We start from the raw sequence: 17,305 nt of genomic DNA on the forward strand, positions 1-17,305 counted from the left end.
GGAGGCTCAAAACCAAGTAGCTAGAAGAAACCCGGCGCAACCAGCAAATGGAAGAGCCGAAGCAGATGTGAGGCCAGGGCATGGAGCTGAACCTCCTGGTGGATGAGAACAGGTAGGGAAAAGGGCACGAGAGGGGCTCATCCTAAATTGCTACTCTTGGTGGCTTCATTTTCTGTGCATCTAAGTTGGGTGGCTGGTCAGCAGAGTTTAAAAGGCTAATGAGTTAGTGTACCCCCCATGACAGCTGGTCATCTGCCTTGGTTTACATTGTCCTCTCATTCCCTTGCCTGCCTTTCTAATCTTGCAAGCCTCCCCAGCCCAGGGTGGAACACTAGTCCCTCCACCTCTCATCAGTCACTCCATAGGTTCCATGGGAGCCTATCCCAGGTCAAGAGAGGCAGGCACCTGCCTGACTCCAAGCATCACTTCCACTCTACCTGAGCCTCTTGGATTTTGATGGAGTTGGCCACCTCACCTTGGGTCTATGCTCAGGAGCCCTGGTTACCCCAGCAGTTCCCTGGGCCAGGTTGGTCTTCTAAGCCTGCCTGTCTAATCCACTTCCTACCACTCTCAGCTTAACATGGAATTCCAAGCATACTTTATGGTTCAGTCCATTCCAATGATAATAGAAAAATTACACAATTGGAAATAGATAATCTATTTTAAAGGAAATTTACCGGTTCCATACTTAGTCCAGAAATCACTATGAAGACCTTAGTTGGGGGTTTGATTGGGAAAAACATTTTACGGGGAGTGATAGGAGGAAGATAGAGAAAAAATGACATGGGAGAATCATGGCACTGCCCCCATTCAACTCCTGAGTTCTGCTGTGGCTCGGAAGGTGTGTAACCTTCGTTATTTAAAGATCACATCCCTCTCCCGCCCACACATTTCCTTACTAGGGAGACGTTTGTAGGTTCTCAGACCCTTCTATGTCTGATCCTTGGGGGCCAGTGCATGCGTTACCTGGAACCTCCTCTTCCTGGATTTGGTCTACTTTGCTGTCACAAAGGTGTTTGCTTTCAGATACTTTTTAGAACCTCCCTTGTGATTTGTCTGCAGAGGAAATAGATCCTATCATTTGCTCTCATGGAAATAAAATGTGTAAAATGTATCTGAGACATTGCATGGTGTATTTTACATGCTTATTTTGTTGTTTCTGACAGTAAAAGTAGTATGTGCGCACTGTCAAACATTTAGTGAACTATTTAAAAGGTACAAAGACAAAAGACCCACCTTTCAGAGAGAACTCTCACATCTTGGCATATTCCCTCTCATATTTTCTGAGTATATATCTATGTATCTGGATATAAATAGTTATATATCTACAAAACTTGCAATACATTATATACAGCTTATTGTGCTTTAAAAAAACTTTAGCATCATGATTACTATAGGTGCAGAATATTTCTGAATATTCCACCCTGTGATTGTGTCACAATTTCACTCTTCTGTTGCCAAATGTACTGAATGAAACAACCTAGCATATATGACTGCGTCTAAAGTTTTCCTGTACATTTCTTTAGTATTCTTTTTTTTTTCTTTTTTTCTTTTTAAGGTGCCGCATCTGTGGCATATGGAAATTCCCAGGCTAGAGGTCCAGTCGAAGCTACAGCTGTTGGCCTACACCACAGCCGCAGCAATGCAGGATCTGAGCTGCATCTGCGACTTACACCATAGCTCTCGGCAAAGCCAGATCAGATCCTTAACCCACTGAGCAAGGCCAGGGATCGAACCTGCAACCTCATGGTTCCTAGTCGGATTCATTTCCTTTACACCATGACTTGAACTCCTCTTTAGTAGTCTTAAGGTTTAATCCTGGAGGCAGAATTGCTGAGTCAAAGTGCAAATCTACTGTTTGGGCTTCCTGTATGTTACCAAACTGCTCTCTAAAAAAGTTGGGTTTGTTTTCCTGATTTACTCTCCCACAAACAGTCTACAAGACTGTCACATGCTTTAATATTTACCAATTTGATATGTCTCATATTATGTTTCAGTGTTAAGTTTGTATTGTTCAGACCACTAGCAAGTAACATTTTGTTTGGTTTATTTATGTTTTTTGTGTTTTTTTTTTTTTTTTTTTACTTTTTTTTTGTGTGTGTCTTTTTAGGGCTACACCTGTGGCATATGGAGGTTCCCAGGCTAGGGGCTCTAACCCAAGCTACACCTGCTGGCCTATGCCACAGCCACAGCAACCTGGATTCCTTAACCCACTGAGCAAGGCCAGGGACAGAACCTGCATCCTCATGGGTGCTAGTCAGATGCATTTCCACTGAGCCACGATAGGAACTCCTATTTTGTTCTTTTTAGACATGCCTGTAGCTTTGGGAAGCTCCCAGGCCAGGGATCAAATCTGTGCCACAGCAGTAAAGTAATCAGAGCCACAGCAGTGACATCCCTGGATCTTCAACCCACTGAGCCACCAGGGAACTCTGCAAATAACGTTCTGTACGTTCTTTTAACTCTTCATTTAGTCTAAAATTCTTCTTATTTCCTTTGGCCATTTTTTCTATTAGAAATATCTTTTTCTCTTCTAAGAACTGTCTATATATTAAGGACTTGAATCATGTTATATTTGTAATTATTATGTATTATAATAGGTAACAAATATTTATATACATATGTTGTATACTTACTTTTATTTAAAGTTCTTTTCTCAGTTTTTTGTTTCCCTTTAAATTTTTATGGTTAGAAAGTTCTTGCTCAGACCAAAATCAGTCTGATGCTCTTTTCCCTATCTATTCTATAAAAACGTAGTTACAAAATCCAACTGAAATTGATCTGAAAACTTTACATGAGGTAAGAATCATCCATCTACCCACTACCCTTACTGCCAAAATATTCATTCCTTCTCACTAATTTTTGTAGTTTCTTTGTAGTGTTAAGTTCATTTATGTACTAGGATTTTATTTTCAGGGCAAACTATTATTATTACTCTGTCAATTACTGTGCTCATTCTAAAATGTTTTGCTTAATGCAGGTTCAGATTTATTAATAAGTGAGAGAAAAATCCTTCTTCCAGGAACATTAGCATTTATGTTCAAATCTTAACTTTTCTTAGCTTTTTAAAATGAGCTTTTGGATTATTTTGTCAAATTAAAACAATCACATTGAAGATTTGATTAAATTTTTTAAACCTAAAGAAATTTGGGGAGGGGAGTTCCATGGTAACAAACCCAACTGGCATCCATGAGGACACAGGTTCGATCTCTGGCTTCACTCAGTGGGTTAAAGATCTGACGTTGCCATGAGCTGTGGTGTAGGTCGCAGATGCAGCTCAGATCCCCTGTTGCTGTGGCTGTGGCGTAGGCCGGCAGCAAAAGGAAATTTGAGGAGAATTGACATCTTCACAAAATTTAATCTTTTTGATCCCGGAGCACATGTACCTTTTCACTCATTCGAATATTTTGTACATTTCAGTACTGCTTAGCATTGTGAGCTAAGGCTATCTTAATTTTGAATAGTGCTCTCCAATTTATAAAGTACCCTCGTATTTTCAGGATCCTCTCAACAAGCTGCCCAGGAGTTCTGACTTAGATCTTGATACTGCAAGTCTCGTCCTGACTAAAATTTAATGGCTGTGTGACCTTGGTAAGATCACTTTAGTTCTCTGGCCCTCATCTGCCCAAAGAGGTTGGTCTGTTAAGTTATTCCACAGGCTCCTGGGCAGGGCCTTTTCTGAGGTGTGTTCCAGGGGCATTTGCCTTCGTGGCAGGTATAATTAGACGTAACATTGTAATGCTATGTGGCCAAGTACATTTAGGAAATTCAGGTTAAGCATAATTAAACACTTTGCTTTACTGAAAGGCTTCTCAGAAACTTTATTAGACTGACACACCCTCTAAGTATATGCTGATACATATGATGTGCTGTTTCCCCAACTTTTTGGCGGGATAGTCCCCTTTTATCTGCTTAGCAACTCACATAACTAGGATGCTATGGAACATCCTTTGGGGAATTCTGATATGGTAAAAAAAAAAAGCTCGTGTTTGGGAACCAGATCTGGGTTCCAAATTTTGGGCTATGAACTACTGTGTGAACTTATTTTCTCTGAGCCTCATCTTCCTTCTCTGTAAGTCAAGGATAATAAAGCCTAGCTCAGAGTTGTAGGAGTTACACTAGTCTGATCACTGGAGGGGAGCAAAATTTGCCACCCCAAAACATATCTCTATGGCATGAAGATTGACACAGGCTGATTATTTTTAAGAAAGAGAAGATTCGGTAAGTCTTTTTTTTTTTTTTTAAACTCCACCTTAACTGCCTAAAGAAATGAGATAAAAGGTCTGTTCCCAGAATGGAGTCTCACACCAGAGACGTCTGCAAAGAATTGGGGAGGGTCCACTCTGTGTCCCATTGTTTCGGCATGACCCAGCAAACATTTATTTACCAAACATTTGCCTTTCCATCTCTTCATGAATCACCTTCCTCCCTTCTGAAGTCTCAAACCACTGCTCTCAACATCTTCGTTCCTCTGTAGATGAAGATGGCCTTTAAGGTGAGGGCTTGGACCGTTTTGGTGAATTACTCAGTTTTCCTGGGGCTCTCCCATGTATACGTGTTATTAAACTTTTGTTTGATTATCTCCAACCAATCTGTCTCATGTCAATCTAATTCTTAGAACAGACAGAAGAATCCAGAAGAGAAGAGGAAGATTTCTTCCTCTCTGACATCACCGATATCTCCTGCTTCTCCCCGAGGGAGGATTATTTTTCTCTATTCCATTGATATCAGATCTGACTATGAACTTAACTCTGACCAGTGAATTGTGAGCAGAAGGGAAACGTGCCATTTCTGGGCAGAAGCTGCAAGAACCAGCACAGGCTTCCCTATTCTCTTTGTCTGTCTGTCTGCCTGTCTTCTAACTCTGGTTTATGGAAGCCTGTGTTGTGACCAAGACAAATCAGTATCAAGGCTTGAAGACCTTTAATTGGAGGTCCACAGAATTACAATTTTGGAGACACAGACTGGAGTGAAACTGAGTGGTCCAGGGAAGAGAAAGAGGCAGGGGGTTTATAAAGACAAAAAGCCACAAGGTTGTTAAAGTTGCCTAACAACAATTGTGATTGACTCTGATGCAAGTCAGGAAATAACTGGTCCATAGCAATCACAGGTTGTTCTTGGATATGAGTCCAATAAGTAGACAGGCTGTCACAAATTATTTTAGGGTAGTGGTTCCATAAGTGTCTTGAGTTTCTGGCAGATGTTGCAATGCCTTCCTTAGGACAACACGTGGTCAAAAGGTCAGATTCCATCCAGGCTGACACATGCCTGAGTCACACTTTGTCCGTGGCTGCCGGGCTCCAGTGTAGAGAGCTCTCTTAGCAGCAGTGGTTCTCTTGTGATTTTCCTCCCACGGTTGAGATGGAGCTTCCATCAGCCTGAGTCCCCAAGTGACTATAATAAGCAGAGGCCCCTTATTAACCTCTGATAAACATGTGTGGCACCAAGAGAAACTAAACATTATGGTTTTAATTCTCTGACAATACCTGGCTATTTGTTACTACAGCATAACCAAGTTTAACCCGAGTTAGTGAAGAGGTAAATAAAATAATCAATGAAAAAGACTAAGTGCTTGGCAGAGTCAGCATCCAGTCGATTACTTCAAGTTTTATCTTGGGCTAGGGAAAAAAAAATCTCAAAAGGGACTAACTACATTGGAAAGGTAATCAAATTTATTCTTAAGCCAAAACCAAAACAATCTTCGGTTGGCCTGGATTGCTGTGTTGCCAGGGACGATGCTCCATGACCCTAAATGAAAGAAAGGAGACTTGCACTTGGGCGATAACACTATTCTCTTCCTTTCTAGTTAAATTAGAAGTGGTGAATAATGGTTCTTGAGCGAACACTGGTTCAACACCTATATGTGAGTGGAATTCTAAGAGCTCTGGGAAAATTGCTTGTGCGGTGCAGCGCCTGAAACACCGCAGGCCGGGGCGATTCATGGCTGCAGGCCCACAGAGCATTGAGGCGAGGAGACCTCAGGAGCTGGAAGAAGAGGAATTAAGGGGAACCTTCCTCCCTGTGCTGCTGCTTCACCGAAGTCCAGCGATCCCCTAGACCCTGTATAACCTTCACCATCTCACGCCCAGGGAGCTCAGGTGAGGAGGGTGTATATTCATGAAGCAAAGTTCTCTTAAAAATGCAGATAGCCAAAGAAGACACAGCCACCCGAGGGAAGGAATGTGTTTACTCAGAATGGCTTTTATATAAATACTTGGAATCAGTTTATCGAGGGGAAGAGTTTTGAGATGAAGGAAGGACCGTGCAAAAGAGGGAGACTTTTTTTTTTTTTTAAGCAGGGCATTCCCGGTCCAAACTAAGTGCCTGGTAAGGATGAGGAGAGGAGAGGAGGCTGGCAAGGGAGAAGTATAGTTTGGGAGAGGGTGTTCTTGTGAATCATGTCAAGGTTATGCTTGCTGCTGATTTCTCTCCAACCACCTACTTCTATCTGGAGGAGAACTAGCGCTTTCCCTCCAAGAATGGAACGAAAAAAGGGAGAGGTCTCAGAAGTTTCTGCTTTATTACCTTTAGCAGTCGGGGGAGGATAGTGTGGGTGGGTGGCGGGTCTGGGAGGATAAATCTGGGATGGAGAGGCTGTGAGGCTGGTCTTTGAGGAGAAGGGCATTAGCCATCCCTCGGCCCCTCTGTGTTGGGGGGACCCCCCACCCCCGGACATTAGTCACCCTCTTGCTTCCCTCCCCCAAGACCTCACCCCACACATATGCTTTGGCTTCTTGCCTACTTCACCATCCTGCAGGGGCATCGATACTGTCTTGCTGTCATAGCGGAGCTGCCTGGGGCCAGAAAAACTATGTGATGTGACGGGGTAGCCTGATAGAGAATTGGCTTCAGTGGCCGAAGCCCACTTCTCAGTTTTTTCTCTTTTGGTTTTGTTTTTATTAAAGTATAGTTGATTTACAATATTCTGTCAATTTCTGCCATATAGCCAGGAGACCCAATCATACCTATATATACATTCTTTGCTTGGTGGTTTTAAACTGTCAGCAAAGGATGTGATTCCTTGTGCTTTAGGGAGGAGAGTAAAAATCCTCTTATTTAGCCATCATGAACAAATAAGCTGATATTTTCAGTAGTTTTTTGAACTAATGTTTTTAAAAGTGTCTTCAGTATTTTTTCTCCATAAAATTACCTAAGTGAAAAGCACTGTCATTATCTGGAATGTAAAGAATCATTCTAAAAAATTTAAGGCGCTTTGCTCTGGGAAGAGGGGGAAACTTTCTCTTTCTTTGTTACTCGGAAACATACAATCCAGTCTGAATCAATGTTTATAAAACTCTATTCAATCCCTTTGTAATCTAGATAATAGCAGCATGAGAAATATGAGCTGAGCCAGCCCCTGCACCACCCAAATATAGAATAAATGAAATTCTCTTTGACGCTCTGTGGTCTGCTTTCAAGGGCTTGCCTTCAGTATTTGGAACATGTAGTTTTGTGCTTGATATCTGTATCACCTGGGAAAGTGTTCAGTTCCAAAATAAGTCAGCCCACTGAGCAGTGGTTTGACCAAAGAGATTATTATTTTTTTTTTTTCGTATAATAAGGATCTGAAGATAGGTGGCTGTTGTCCTTAACTCATCAAAACTGTGTTGGCTTTTCTTTTGTGGTCACAGGATGGCTGCTGCAGCTCCATTCAAGAAAGCCGTGCGTCTGAATTCAAGGGAGAAAGAAGGGAGGACATAAAATGCCAGCCATGTCTCTCTCCTTCTATCAGAAGAAGAGAAACCTTTATCAGAAGCCTCACAGACTTCCAGTTGACTTTCTCAAACTGTGCTACTTTTTACTCCCCGGAGACTAGGATAATGAGTATTCAGCTGGGAAAGTCAGAAGGGGGTTGAGACTTGGAATCAAGCAGACAGCACTGTTACCTGCAGGAGCCCTTTCAGGACCTGTTCCTGAACGTGGTTTCCTCTTTTCCAGGCTCAGGTAGTACCTCCTCTCACCCATACTGTTAATGTTTTCTAAAATTTGGTCTCATCATCAATATTCCTCATTACCACTAACTATGGTATAGTAAGGATTCATACTAAATGGCTAATGGTTGATGTCTACTTGTAAAGTAAAATAAAGATGACCCTTGGAAAACATTCATAGAGCTGTAGCAGGAATTCTTTGTCAGTGTTCATGCCTAACCCAAGGCTAAAGCCATGATAAGGTTCATTCCCTCTTTAGGACTCTCGGAGGGTCTCATCAAGGTCGGGCATGGCTGCTGGCACTGGAGACACAGGGGTGAAACAAGAATCAGCTCCTATCCTCAGGGAGCAGAGTTTGTGGATACCATGAGATAGATAACACATGCGCAGACATGCAATGGCAAGTAAGTCGAAGACTCTTGAGGAGGTGACATCTGAACAAAGACCTATATCAAGTGTTTTTGGAGGTTCATCCTTCTTGAATTCTGTACTAATCTTCTAAATCTCCATCTCATTCCAGGTCCTCCTGGGGTTCTACCATTACCCCCACTGTGCTGCCGCTTATGACTTTGAAATGAAACATGCTTTGTTGAAAGGTAAGGCTCTATATAATTATTTTTTTAATTAAGCTTTACTTTATACAGAGGGAAATTCACCTTCAGATGTTTAGTTTTGTGAGTTTTGATAAATGCAACCATCATTACAATCAAGAGACAGAATAGTTCTATCCTCCAAAGAGATTCCCCCTGCGCCCCTTTGTAGATACCCTCTTGCCTATCCCTAGCCCATGGCAAGCATGGATTTTTTTTTTTTTTTTTTTTTTTTTTGTCTTGAGGGTTTTGTTTTCTCAACAGCATCATGTAAAGGAAATCACTACATGGTGCAGCCTTCTGAGTCTGGCTTCTGAAACTCATCCATGTTGTTTTGTGTATCTGTAAACTTATTCCTTTTGATTCCTAAGTAATATTCTATTGTATGGAGGTATTACAGTTTATTCATTCTCTAGCTGTTGGACATTAAAGTTGTTTTCAGTTTTTGACAATTTCAAATGAAGCCAGTAGAGAAATGTCATAGAGGCTCTGATATAGACATGTTTGATTTTCTGTGGGCAGATACCCAGGAGAAGGGTTTTTGGATAGTTTAATAAATGTATGAAGAAGAAAATGCCAAAAAAGTTTTCCACAATGTCTTTACCATTTTTTTTTGCCGTCAATAATGTATGATGGTTCTAGTTGCCTCATATCCTTGCCAGTGCTTGATATCATAACTGTATTTTTATTTTAGCCATTCTTATAAGTGTGTGTGTGTGTGTGTGTGTGTGTGTGTGGTGGTATTTTTGTTGTGGTTTTATTTTGCACTTCACCAGTGACCAAGGATATAAAGCATTTTTTCACTTGGTGCAATGTCTGTTTGAAACTTTTGCTATTTTTTTTTTTCTTTTTAGGGCCACACCTGCAGCATATGGAAGTTCCCAGGCTAGGGGTCCAGTCGGAGCTGTAGCTGTCAGCCTACCCCACAGCCGCAAGAATACCAGATTCAAGCTGAATCTGTGACCTCTGCTGCAGCTTGAGGCAGCGCCGGATCCTTAACCCTCTAAGTGAGGCCAGGTATCAATCATGCATCCTCATAGATACTAGTCGGGTTCTTAACCCACTGAGCCACAATGGGAACTCCTGGCTTTTTTTAAACTAGGGTTTTGGTTTTTTTTTTTCCTTCTTATTGAGCTTTAAGTATTCTTTATATGATCTGGGTAAAAATTATTTATTAGATATGTGATTTGTAGGTATTTTCTTCTAGTGTGTGATTAGCCTTTTTATTCTCTTAATAGCATCTTTTAAATTACAGAAATTCTTCATTTTAATGAAGTCCAATTTATCTAATTTTTCCTTTATGGATTGTGCCTTTAGTGCTGTACATAAGAAGTCTCTGCCCAATTCACAGTCACATGAATTAGATGTTTTATTTTAGGTTTTATACTTAGATATATGATCTACTGGGGGTTAATTTTTATGGGATTTAAGATTTAGGTAGGGTTTCACTGTTTTTTTTCTTTTTAGGGCCTCACCAGTTCCCAGGCGAGGGGGTCAAATCAGAGCAACAACTGCCAGCCTACACCACAGCCACAGCAATGCCAGATCCAAGCCTCATCGGCAGCCTACATCACAGCTCATGGCAATACCAGATCCCCAACCCACTGAGCTAGGCCTGGGATTGAATCCACATCCTCATGGATACTAGTCAGGTTCATTACCACTGAGCCACAATGGGAATTTCAGGGGCTCACTTTTTATATATGGCTATACACTTGTCCCAGCAACCTTTTTTCTTTTCTCCTTTGAACTGCCTTTTTATCTTTGTCAGAAATGAACTGATGGTATATGAATGGGTCTATTTCTGGACTCCGTTCTCAGCACCACACTGTAACTAGCGAGTGTGGAGTTCCCCAACTTTATTCCTTTTCAGAATTATTGTGGCCTTTCAATTTCCTTTGCCTTTCCATAGACATTTTAGAATCAGCTTATCTATTCTCGCCCCCATATCATCGTCCTTCCCTGCCTCTGCCAATCTTTTGATTCCCCAGACTCTGCCTAGGATCCAACAGGCGGTCCCGTTGCTTCCTGCCGTCAGCCTTCAGGCAGTCCTTGTCTGGCTGAGCAAGGACACCTCTCCCAGGTTGTCCTAACAGACTCTCTTTCCCCAGTGGCCCCTCTCTACCTCCCATTCAGCACTCTGCAGACTGATTCATCTCTCTCAAGTCACAGTTTTCACTGTTAACATTTTTGCTAATAAAACTTCAAAGATTTCTTCTTGCCCATAAGGAAAAAAAATCCATATTGTTTAGTTTAATGGTCCACTTGGGTCTTTTTATCTCTTGAACTCTTTCATCTAAACCCAAAGCTTCTGCTTACTTATCTTCAGTGATCGACCTGATTTTCAATGCAGAGGCCTTCTTTTTATACACCTCCCTCTGCCGCTTCCCCTGCCCCCTGGTCCTATCTTTTCTTCCCTATTTAAGTGACTGCATTCTCTTTCCTTATATCATCAATGTTGACTGAGTCTCTCCCCATGAGACAGAATTATCTGAGAACAAGGTATCTATTTTGTTCATCTTTAAAACCCCAGTGCCTAAGGGTAATACTCAGTTAAGCGCATCTATCATTCTGTGAACTTGGTAAAGGGATACATAATATATGGAGGGGGGGATAATATAGTTTAAAAGACTGTATTCTGGGAGTTCCCAGTGTGACTCCGCGGCAACAAATCCAACTAGTATCCATGAGGATGAGGGTTCAATCCCTGGCCTCGCTTAGTGGGTTGGGGATCCGGCGTTGCCTTGAGCTGTAGTGTAGGTCGCAGATGTGGCTCAGATCCTGCGTGGCTGTGACTGTGGCATAGGCCGGTGTCTACAGCTCCTATTGGACCCTTAGCCTGGGAACCTCCATATGCCACAGGTGCATCCCAAAAAAGAAAAAAAAAAAAAAGATTGTGTCTGCATATTATACTTTGACTTATTTTTAGATATGATATTTATTTTAAAATTTAAATTGAATGGAGGGAGAAATATTTGTTTCTCTGCTCTGTAGGTGTTAACATTTTAAAAAGCCAAAAAAAAAAAAAAGAATTTAAAAGGTTGGACTCATCTTAGTAATATTTGTTGAATTAAAGCATTAGTTGAGCAGCCCCTTAAGACAGTGATTAATCCTCTTTGGCTCCCTAGTACCTAGTGTAAGGTGCTACCCAGTGGAAGCAGCTGTAGTCTTACTGTTCACATGACAGATGCATTTTCTGCTTGAAGTGTCCAGAGGCAGCGACAGGAACCATATGTGTGACTGCCTGCCTGCCTGAGGTTCCAGGAGACAGAGATGATCCATTCACCACTGGAGCAGATTGTGTTGTCCACAGGCTGTGCCCTCTGCCCTCTGACCTCTGCAGAAGGTCTCTGTGGCTGAGCTTCTGTCATCAGGCACCAGAACACACACATGGAGAGCAGGACGTGAATGGTAACATCTTTCTCCACCACTTGCCCAGTGTCTAAGGGCTCAGAAGTGGATGGCTTCCGGGCCTCTGAGGTGGAACCACAGCTGGCAGCATAGAAAGGGGGACAGGAGTTATTGTTACGGTGCAGCGGAAACGAATCCGACTAGGAACCATGAGGTTGTGGTTTGATCTCTGGCCTCGTTCAGTGGGTCCAGGATCTGGTGTTGCCGTGAGCTGTGGTGTAGGTCACAGATGTGGCTTGGATCCTGTGTTGCTGTGGCTGTGGTGTAGGCTGATAGCTCCGATTGGACCCCTAGCCTGGGAATCTCTATATGCCTTGGGTGCGGCCCTAAAAAGCAAAAAATAAAATAAAATAAAAAGGGGGTGGGGGGACAGACAGACCTTGGAGCTTGTTGGCTTCAGGTCTAAAGATCTATCTACACACCCTCCCCACCAATATGGCCTGCTGTGGTGTCAGGAATTTCCTAAATCATGGTTCCTTAAAGTTCAAATCCAATAGCTTGTAGAATAAGGATTAAGATTCCATCTGCTCTAATGCGCTCACTGAATTTACTGAGACTTTCCTTAGGAATAAACTTGTTATGCACATTGTTCTTGATATGCTCTTTCATTCAACAAAACATTTACTGACCATTGATCTCTGTGTCAGGCACTATACTAGGGACCGTGGGAACTACAGCTGCCCTAAAATGAGTGACATCTAGTGTGTGTGTGTTTCTGTGTATGCGTGTGTCTGTCTGTATTTATATGTGCACGGGTGTCTGCTTGTCTGCGGTCATGTCTGTGTGTGTGTAGGCGGACATGCATGTCAAGAGATGAATCTTACTGCACAGAGATCTGAGGTGCTTTGGAAGCATCAGGATAATGATGAGATTGGAAATTTGAATTCTTCACAGGTGAGGGGGCAGTTGAGCTTGGATGTGCTATCAGAAGAAAAAGCTATGAGCAAGGCACTTCTGCCAAAGGTAACATGAACCTTATCTCCCTGGAGTGTGGTGAGGTGTTCAGTGCATCGCGATAGAGGCGGTGGGAGAGGAGGAGAAGGGGAGTCCCCTCAGCCTGGGAGAAGTTGGAAGGCCAGGCTGAAGAGTTTGGGTTTTATTGTGGAAAAAAAAGGTGAAGGTCAAACTAGGCTTAAAGCAGTGTTCCCTGCACTGGGGATGTCCAGTTAAGCTGCATTTCTCATGCCCATCAGCTAATTAATTCTTGCAAAGGAATCAGAATCAAACATGTGTCATTTCAGGCCAGAGTAGATAAGAGAAAGTTTGCCCTCCCTTGGAAACTGCTTATTCTAGAAGGCAGAGCTACAAGCTGACCTGCTTGCAGCTGGGACATGAAAGAAAAATACACTTTTGATGTATTAAACCACTGAGATCTAGGGTTTTAGCTTTTTGTTGTTGCAGAGACTTGTTTGCAGGAAAATCATATTTCTTTTTCCTTTTTCTTCTCTTCCTTTCTTCTTCCTTCCTCACTTCCTGCCTGCCTTTCTTTTCTTTTTCTTTCTTTCCTCCTTTCCTTTAATCCTTCTTTACTCCTTTCTTTTCCTCTTTCTTTCTTTCTTAGAAAGTTCACGCCTTTAACCTCTCTCAGTTTTCATGTTCATATCTGATTTTTTAAAAAACGCTATTGTAACCCCTCCTTGAGTTGTTGGGAAGTCAGGTGAAATCCTGTGCGGTCACGTTATTAACTGAAAGTGCCGCCAAGTGTAAGTGACACATCATTTGTGGGCAGCCATCAGTATTGCCTAAGTGGGGGAAGAAAAAAAAAAAAAAAAAAAGAGTCCCCAGTTATGCCTTAATGGCTTCATCACGATCTTGAGTGGTTTTGCCATCTTGTGGCCCAGAAAGTCTTTTTCCCAAACTAGAAGCTCATCCCTCCTTTCTCTGGATAGGGCAAAACTTCGCCTCTATAAACAGCCTTTCTTGGAGTGGGCCATTAAGCTTGCTTAGTTAAAATTAGACATTGTAGGAGTTTCCATCATAGCGCAGTGGTTAATGAATTCGACTAGGAACCATGAGGTTGCAGGTTCGATCCCTGGCCTCGATCAGTTGGTTAAGGATCCCACATTGCTATGGCTCTGGTACAGGCTCGTGGCTACAGCTCCAATTAGACCCCTAGCCTGGGAACCTCCATATGCCACGGGAGCGGCCCAAGAAATGGCAAAAAGACAAAATAAAATAAAACAAAATAAAATTAGACATTGTAACAGTACGATAAAGTAAGAAATGAAATCTTCTCTAAATATCTTATTCTACATTTTTTCACGGTCTAATTGAAAGAAAGAAGGACCTGCTGTTTGAAGGTCTAATACATATTAAAGCTGTCTGAGAACTTTGACTACAGTCATCTTAGAAGCTCCAGAAGCTTCTTCCATGTAGAGAACAGTAGCTTCTCCTTTCTCAGTGGCTTTAGAAAGGAGTGAACAATTAATCCCTGGGGCTATTAAGCTAACATTTATCAAACACTCTAAACCATCACTGTTCTTATCAGCCTTCCAAGCATTCAGTCACTTAACTTGTCACAACAACCCTCAGAAGGACGTTCAGTTAGTACGTCATTTGTCAGAGGGGCGCACCAAGGCACAGGTAGAAGTGAACTGCCCCCAGTTCACAGCTAGACAGAGGTGGCACTGGGACCCGTCCCAGCAGTCTGACTGGACAGCAGGTGCCTCACTACGGTGATGGGGAAGATTCGAGAGCTTGAGTTTACCTGGGGATGATTTGACTCCTTCTTCTACCATCAGCTGAACTGAAAGGTCCAGAAAGAAGCTAAGTTCAGCTACAGAAAACTAAAGTTACATTTCTTGTCCACTTGAGTACACGGCTCGAAAGTCTTACACACTACACCAACAAGGAATTATTTCAAGGACGACAGGATGACATTATTTTTAAGCATTAACGGATGTGCTCCTTTCTGCTTCCCTGAATAAACTCCTTGGAGCCCAGACGGCCCAGAGCAAGCACTGCCCCATTTGCCCTGAGGGCACAACCTTTACTTTAGCAATGCAGACAGAAGCAAGTCAGCTCTCAGCTTTCAAAGTACCTCGCAGAGGATATCATACATAGCTTGAAGAGAAATGTCTTTTTCCTTTGCAAGAGGGTATATCTTTTGAGCATTCAGAGCAGAGAGTCTGGAACAATACATTTGGCAGAAAACAGTCTCGTCAGTTGCCCCACAACAGAGAAAGCAGACGGGGGAGACGGGCGTGTCAGACTGCACAAGAGTGGGCGGAATGCGAGGAGCCTTAGACACTGCGGAGGGGATGCTGTACGCCCCCTCCTAAGGCTCCCACAAAAAGGGAGCGGAAGGGACCACATCTGGATGCACAGAATTAAAAGGGTGCTGAGCTCCTTTTATTGTCTAGAAATCAAGAGACGGCTGCCCCAGGGATTCACCCTGCTTTCATGAGGTGAGAGTTGAACCATTCTGACAGCCATGTGGGGAAAGAGGGGACCAGCCCCCATGTGAGGGAGAAGCAGTTAAATGTTTCATGCTCAGGAAGGATCCAGAAATTGAGCCGGGGTTGAGAGAGGGAAAGAGGGAGATGTGAGCTTCCATGTACCCAAAGGAAATGGGACAAAGGGGCGCTGCGCAGAATGCAGTGCAGCCTGATCTGAGCCAGGTGGGGGTCCCGGCAAGGGCCTGGAACAAGCACGGCCACTTCTGAAGGCCAGACAGGACTGCTCACCTCAGCCGATGCCAACTTGCCCAGATTCCTGCCCAGGTCAGATTCCCTCCCTCCTCTCAACCACACAGACGTGAACACACCTTATCTATCTCTCTCTCTCTATCTCTCTATCTATCTATTTTAGGGCCGCACCTGCAGCATATGGAAATTCCCAGGCTAGGGATCCAGTTGGAGCTGCAGCTGCCCACCTACACCACAGCCACAGCAATTCAGGATCCAAGCCTCGTCTATGACCTACACCACAGCTCACAGCAATGCCAGATCCTTTAACCCACTGAGCAAGGCCCTGTCCTCATGGATACTAGTCGGGTTCATGACCACTGAGCCACAAAGGGAACTCTGAACACACTTTAAAAGCATCATTCATTCCTAAAGCTTAGATTAGACGGCTTCCCTGCATCAAAAAGTGGCAGAACCCTTCACGAGCTGAAAGACTCTGCAATTCTGAGTTTCCTCGGAATTAACTAAGATTGTTTCCTGCTCTCAGATGTACCAGTGACACAAAGGGAAATTGAGTTAAGGAGGTTTTCCTTTTCCACACACTGGAGTACACAGCCAGGGAATCACAGGACATCCTTGTGGAGCCAGCCGAGAACTCGTGTGCCTTTCTTAAGGACTTGGAGTGATATTGGACATGAGCTGGCCCAGGGCAGGGGATTGGAAAGGGAGGGTTGTGCTAGGTGTGCACAGCAGAAGCAGAGAAACAGACAGTGGTAGATCTTTCTTTTATTATTATTTCTTTTAATGGTCATATACCCGATGGCATATGCAAGTTCCCGGGATTTAAGCTGAGCCACAGCTGTGCCCTACATTGCAGTGGTAGCAATGCAGGATCCTTGAACCCACTGCACCGGGCTGAGGACTGAACCTGAGGCTCTGCACTGACTTGAGCTACTGCAGTCAGATTCGTACCCCACAGCGCCACAGTGGCAACGCTGCTAGCAGACCTTTAATCACTACTTAATTGAGCAAAACTAGTGGTAATTTCCCTATACACAGCCATGGTATTCAACTCTAGAAACTCAAAATGAACATATTGAATGAAACTAATTAGAAGAGGTTAAAAAAAAATGCAGGACGTAAATGCAAGACCCTTGTTACAACTTTCAGGAGCTCTACTGGAAGAGCTGGCCAGGACCCAGGGCTCCTGGATTCCAGGAAGGGGGCATCCCTGACATTGTCTTGGGGTCCCAAGAAGGAAGAGACACAGGCAAGTTCTGCAGGGGTGTGATGGGACAAGAGGAGAGTTCAAAGAAGCGGGCAAGTATCAAAGAGGAGCTGGCAGTCACTGATGGTGCACATGCTGCAGAAATGCTCAGTAGATAGAGTTCTCAGAAATGAGTTGTTAACCTAAATATAATACAAACAAGCACAGTATATTTAAGCTTCTTAAATTGAGCTTTTCCTAAAGCCTAGTGTGAGATAATTGGGCTATGGCTTGAGCTGGAATTGGCTTTTGTTGTATTAATGGAGGGAGGGTGTGTTCAGAAAAGTCACAGTGAGGTGGCGGGCAGAGGATGCACAAAGGAAACAAACTGTGTCCAATCACCCTCAAGCACGCAGAAGCAACCATTTCCATACAAACAGTAGTCAGACTAATCGCATATCATCTGTAACAACCCACTGAAGGAGATTCAATAGAAGATCGTCTTCAGGTAATATTTCAGCGGTCTCCTTCCGGTTTCTC

At 43.2% G+C, this 17,305-nt stretch overlaps 2 protein-coding genes across 10 annotated transcripts in view; one reads left to right on the top strand and one right to left on the bottom strand.

Moving 5' to 3' along the window:
• DPY19L1 (dpy-19 like C-mannosyltransferase 1) overlaps positions 1-17,305 on the top strand; it is a 313,514-nt gene that overhangs the window by 293,037 nt on the left and 3,172 nt on the right. For 2 of the 3 annotated variants that reach the window (XR_014834285.1, XR_014834287.1), the window contains 8 exons: positions 2-112; positions 3,501-3,591; positions 5,807-6,098; positions 7,632-7,944; positions 8,191-8,335; positions 8,452-8,527; positions 12,827-12,895; positions 16,729-16,828. The gene's annotated coding sequence lies outside the window, so the exon portion shown is untranslated. The remainder of the gene's footprint in view (position 1; positions 113-3,500; positions 3,592-5,806; positions 6,099-7,631; positions 7,945-8,190; positions 8,336-8,451; positions 8,528-12,826; positions 12,896-16,728; positions 16,829-17,305) is intronic. The other variant, XR_014834286.1, reaches the window with a different exon arrangement.
• Positions 1-17,305, bottom strand: part of NPSR1 (neuropeptide S receptor 1) — a 270,057-nt gene that overhangs the window by 122,546 nt on the left and 130,206 nt on the right. The gene's annotated exons all lie outside the window — the stretch shown is intronic.

The sequence above is a fragment of the Sus scrofa genome, chromosome 18 (assembly GCF_054392235.1).
Source record: "Sus scrofa isolate SSC_HxYL_T2T_F1_AM1 chromosome 18, Sscrofa_HxYL_maternal_Yorkshire_Landrace_v2.0, whole genome shotgun sequence".
NCBI lineage: Eukaryota > Metazoa > Chordata > Mammalia > Artiodactyla > Suidae > Sus > Sus scrofa.